The sequence below is a fragment of the Vulpes lagopus genome, chromosome 2 (genome assembly GCF_018345385.1).
Source record: "Vulpes lagopus strain Blue_001 chromosome 2, ASM1834538v1, whole genome shotgun sequence".
Lineage (NCBI taxonomy): Eukaryota > Metazoa > Chordata > Mammalia > Carnivora > Canidae > Vulpes > Vulpes lagopus.
Window position 1 is genome coordinate 9,997,510 of NC_054825.1, and position 5,770 is coordinate 10,003,279.

At 49.4% G+C, this 5,770-nt stretch overlaps 1 long non-coding RNA gene across 1 annotated transcript; it reads right to left on the minus strand.

The window, feature by feature from the left end:
• Positions 1 to 3,608: 3,608 nt before the first annotated feature.
• On the minus strand, positions 3,609 to 5,566 carry LOC121485049. Its single transcript, XR_005986188.1, has 2 exons — positions 5,370 to 5,566; positions 3,609 to 3,956 (listed from the first exon to the last, which is right to left on the minus strand). It is a non-coding gene; the product is annotated as an uncharacterized LOC121485049 (long non-coding RNA).
• Positions 5,567 to 5,770: the final 204 nt, after the last annotated feature.

Sequence of the window (5,770 nt, forward strand, 5' to 3'; positions counted from 1 at the left end):
TGGGTGGTCAATAAATGATCAGAGTCCAGTGGTGAAGTGTGTTGGACTGCTTGGATTCGGATTCAAATTCAAATTTCCTGCTACCTGTGTGACCTTGGCAGATTATTCAACCTCCTCGTGTCTCGTGAAGTGCAGCTACAAATACACTGTACCTCGCAGGTTGTGTACAAATGACATGATACGGGTAAACTGCCTGGCACGATGCTGGCCTGTGGTAAGAATCCAAAGTTAACGTGGAGGCCGTTAGGACACGGTAGCTGGGAGGACAGGGCTTCCCCACCTGTGACGGTCCGTGGGGCCATGTGATTGGCCAATAAAATATGTGTAGAAGCGATTGGATCTTTGCAACTTAGAAGGCTTCATGTAGCTAGACTGCCTGCCCCTTTCTATGGCAGCTGTGGAAGCCCCGCGGGGGTGGATCCCTGTGCTCCCCACCGGTTGCAATGAGCAGAGGCCCCTGCCTCCCTGCATGAGACACCCGGCAGGAGCGAGAGTTAAAGTTTTAGGAATTAAGCCTCTAGAACACTTGGTTTCTTTTTTACTGTATCACAGCCTAACTCCTCCTGACTGGTACAATCACTAATCATGAGTTGATCCTTGCACAACACAAATTTGAACTGTGCAGATTCATCTACTTATGCATGGATTTTTTACATAATAGTGCTGTGAATGTATTTTCTCTTATGATTTTCTTTCCTTTTTTTTTGTTTTAAAAAAAAGATTATTTGAGAGAGAGAGAGAGAGAGAGAGAGAGAGCTGGGGGGAGCAGCAGAGGGAGAGAGAGAGAATCTCTGCGCCGAGCATGGAGCCTGATGTGGGGCTCGATCCCATGGCCCTGAGATCATGATCTGAGCTGAAACCAAGAGTTGGACCCTCAACCAACTGTGTGACCCATGACAATCTCTCCTTATGATTTTTTTTTTTTTGGCAGGCAGTCTAGCTACATGAAGCTCCTTATGATTTTCTAGTAGTATTTTCCTCTCTCTAGCTTACTTTATTGTAAGTGTACAGTATATAATACTACGCACGAAATATGCGCCAACAGTTAAGCTATTAGGATTTCAGTTTGGGGGAACTATAACTCAAAAGTTACAGGCGTATTTTTAGCTGCTTGGGGGTCAGTGCCTGTCATCCCTGCATTGTTCATGGATCGTATGCATTTCAACTTTAGGATGCCTGAGGAAAATTCTCCTTATTCCATGCTCACACACCTTCTCTTCTGGGAGGAGGCAGGTGATAGAGCCCAAGCTCTCATTCTTTAGACCTGGGTTTGAATCCTGCGTGGTGGTGGCTCTGCATGTTCGGGCAGACTGCTTAATTTCTCAGAGCCTCAGTGTCCACACATGACACTTTCCACTTGGTTTGGGTTGTGGGAGCTCCAGGGGCCCTGGGAGAAGTGCCTGGCACAGGCTGGCAAGTCTTGTGTGTTCTGCACTCGTGGGCTGTGATCAGGCTTGCTAATAGCCCTTTTAGTATTGGCAGCAGCACATCACCTTCTCCAGAGCTGGGCAAACGTGTAATAATTGTTCAGGATCCTTCTCTGACCATTGGAGATGTGCTGACATCTCCCATTTGCTCCCAGGAACCACTCTCCACCCTGTCCCCCTGCTTCTGCCCCAGAGGCTAACATGTATGGATACACAAGCAGGCCATTGGTTTCCATTGAGTTTGGGACCAGAGGAAAGGAAGGAAGAATTTGGGATATTTATGTCTTCCATTTACATCTCTAGCTACCTCCTTGTGAGGTCACCTCAGACTGGCATTGCCACTTGATTCCAGGTTCCTGGTCCTCTCAAGGTGGCTTCACCACCTGAGGCTCCCCTGGGGTACAGTGACTGCTCCTGGGGGTGGTGGTGAGGGTGTCGTTGCCACGGTCCTGCACTGTTCCTGGTGTTCCCCTCATGCCACTCTACAGCCCTTCTGGAACGATCCTACCTCAGTGTGCCATCTTGTTCCTTCTGAGACCCCAGTGATGCCTCAATGCACAGCATCTCTTCTTTTGTCACTCCCTGTGATATTTCTGGTCAGTCTTGCTTCCCCTGGCCATGGCTTTCCACACACATAGCAGAGTGGCATGGCCATCTCTGTCTAGGCCTCATCTTTCCAGTTATGTTACCGATATGCTCCTGAAGCAGAAACTCTCAGGTCTTTCTTGGGTGCCTGCCCAGGATGCCCTGGAGGGCTCTCGTCTGGTTGCACATCTGGAGTGTGTATAAAAACACAGAAGTCTGGATTCTGCGTCAGACCTGGTGTATCCAGATCCCTGGGCGGGACCTGGGATTTGGATGAGCAGACAAGGGATGAGGAGGAACAGAGAGGAGGGTTGGCAACTGCGTGTCCATGAGGCCGTGGTTGTGTGAGAAGCTTGATCTGGGATGTGATCCCTTTCATGACTATCTGCTGTGTGCAAGGAGGTGTCTGGGTGTGCACATGAGCCAGTTGGCTACTCTGCTCAACATCCCCTGGAGTGGCTCTGCTCATCGCTCCTTCCGAGCCTCCGTCATGCCATACCCCTGCGACAGCAGAAGACGAATGTCCTTCTCTCTGGCTCTTTAAGCCCCCCCCCCTCCCTCAAGACTCCACTTGGCCTACCATTGCTTGTAGCTCAGAGAGGGGGAGAGGGCCCCTTTGGTTATGTTCCTGCACAGCGTGAGCAGAACATGAGCCGCCCACTGTGTGTACATTTTGAGAACGAGAACTAAGTTTTAAACTCTCTTCCTCCTCCTTCTCCTACTGCCTGTTGCCTGCCTCGTCTCTGCCAGGGACCAGGCAGGGTGCTCCTTCGTGTGTCAGGTCATTAATCTTTGCAACCTCCTCATGAAGTAAAACATTATCATCATCATTTACAGATAAAGCAGCCAAGGCTCTAGGTGTGTGTTGGGGGGAGGGTGGGAAGGGGGTAAATAACTCATCCAAATGGCAGAACTGGGTTTTCAGCCCAGGTCTGTCTGACTCCAAATCCTTTGCTGTAAATCAGTGGTTCTCAAACTCCGGTCTCGGGACTCCTATACTCTCTCTCTCTCTCTCTCTTTTCTTCTGCCAAATTTTTATTTAAATTCAAGTTAGTTAACATATAGTGTAGTATTGGTTTCAGGAGCAGAATTCCGAGATTTATCGCTTACGTGTCACACCTTGTGCTCATCACAACAAATGCCCTCCTTAACCCCTGTCACCCATTTAGCCCAGCGCCCCCCCACCCCTCCTGCAACCCTTAGTTTCCCCTATTGTTCAGAATCTCTTATGATGTGCCTCCCTCTCTGTTTGTATCTTACTTTATCTTTCCCTCCCTTCCCCTATGTGCATCTGTTTTGTTGCTTAAATCCTATATATGAGTGAACTCCTATGGTGTTTGTCATTTTCTGCCTGACTTGTTTCACATAGGACTCCTATACTCTCTTAAAAATTATTGAGGGTTCCAAAAAAAGCTCTTTTCAGCATGGGTTCTAGCTATCGATATTTATCATATTAGAAATTAAGACTGAGAAAGACAAAAGCATTGATTTCGCATAAAATAGCAATAGTAAACCTATCACGTATGACACGCGTAACTTTGAAAATGAAAGTTAACGATGTTTTCCAACACAAAAGGATGGTGAAAAGTGGCATTATTTCACATTCTCCAACTCTTTATTACCTGCCTTCAGAGAAGGCAGCTGGATTCTTGTTTCTGCTTATGCCTTCGAGGTGTCACAATAGCACAAATCACCTGGCCTCTGGAAAACACCATACACTGCTGAGACAATGAGGGTGAAAAAAGACAAATACCTTCTGAGTGTTGTTAGGGAAATCGTTTTGAACCCATGAACCCCCAGAAAGGTCTCAGGGACCCCCGAAGGGGTGCCTGGGCAATACTTTGGGAACCACTGCTCTAAGTCGGTAGGCTCTACTTCCCGGCATTCTCACTGCCTCGGGGCACTGCTTGTCTTCAGCATCATCTGGACTCCTTGCGTTCCCACCTGTTGTTAGGTAACACGAGGGTTAGAATGTGGGCAGCCATCGAGCTTGGCTCTGCCACTGAGAGAGGCTGCTCTGGTCTAGCGAGTAGGCCTTGTTCTCCACACTGTAGAGGGACACGGGAGGTGCTGTGCTGCCTTGAGCAATCCTCACAAGAATTTGCCAGCTCAGCTTTATGACGCTCCTATGGCCTAAATGAATCACCAACATTTACGTTCAAGGGAAAATAAATTATAAATAAATTTGTATAAATAAAATATACAGATTTCTCTAATAAGTTTGGGATCAAAAAATATCCCCATTGGTGTGGGGGGAGAGGGGATATAAATAGGGAGAGCACGGGATTTATAGGGCACTGAAACTCTTCTGTATGATTCTCTAATGGTGGATGTAGTCATTACGCATTTGCCGCATCCAGCATCCAGAGTGAGCCCGGATGTGAGCTTAGTTAATAATGTATCAGTATCAGTGCATCAGTTCTACCAAATGAACCACATTAATTCAAGATATTAATAATAGGGGGAAGTAAAGAGGGAGGGTCCGTGGTTAGATGGAACTCTGTACTTCCCAATCATTTTGCTGTAAAGTTAAAGCTTCTCTTCAAAATGCAACGCAAAATAAAACATCAGCGCTGCCAGTCTGGATTTTAGCCAGAGGCTCCGTGGTTTGGGGGCTGGGATGGTTCTGCAGAAGCCCCCGAGCTGCTGGCTGGCCTGACTGAAGCTGTACCCGCTCCCACATCATGACCCCAGACGAGCTGTCCTCTTGGGATCTTTCTCCCAGCGTCTGTAGCTCCCAAAAGTCTACAGTAGCATCAGCCAGGCTTTGGAGGGTGTAATTCTGGTGCTAAGACTGGTAATTAGAGGATTGTGTAAAAGACTCCTGGCGTTGTTTAATTGCTTGAGAACTATCAGCTCCTCATCACGGGGATAATGGGCCCTCCGCATCCAGCACAGGGAAGCAGGCCCACTGAGCCCACGGCTGGGGAGCCTCCTGGAGGGGGGTCTGGGCGGGAGCCCCAGCTCTTCTCTCCAGGCCACTTGGGGCGGGAATCAGCAGGAAGGTGTCTGGTGATTGTGGGATGGGTTGGAGGACGTGGCTGGCCCAGGTGTGAGAACTGCTAGTTTATCGCCGACTCAGGCAGACAGGCCCGGGCTTGCTGTGACGCGCCCCCTGGGCCCCCACCCTTGCCCCCGCCCCAAGCCTTCTTTTAGACGGGTCATGTCGGGAGAATGGAACCTGTTTTTGCTGTCCTTGGTCCCTGGGCTTCGGTGGATCTAGGGCTGGGACTAAGGCGAGGCCAGAGAGGCGCCTTGGGCACGGGTTTCAAGGAAATGCAGGGAGGGCAGGCTTGACACCTGAAGTGGGGGGCTTTGGCGCCCTACTGCTGGCCTGGTCCCTACAAGGTGCCTTACCTTCAGGCTATTTTCACCTCCAGGCAGGTCACCTGACTTCACCACACCTGAGTTCCATGCATTATGAATCCTTCTCAGTGCGATCTCAATTTCTTCACCGGGCACCCATCTTCCTCCCCAGCTCCTTCCTGGCTGGCAGTCTCAGGAAATGCGCTTGAGTCTGGAAGGTTCTTTCCACAGTCCAATGAGCACACAGGCTCTGAGGGGGGAAAAGTGTGCTTGGGAGACAATAAGTGGTTGTTCTGAGTTTGAAAGCGGAGACCCTAGTGACGAGGCACGGAGGAGGCTTTCTCAAATGCTTTCATGAGACTGTCTGCTTTTGGGTGGGGGGTGGCAGGGGTGCTGATTGTCAGGACAGGTGCTGCATGACCCTCTCAAAGAATTTGTTTGTTTGTTTGGGG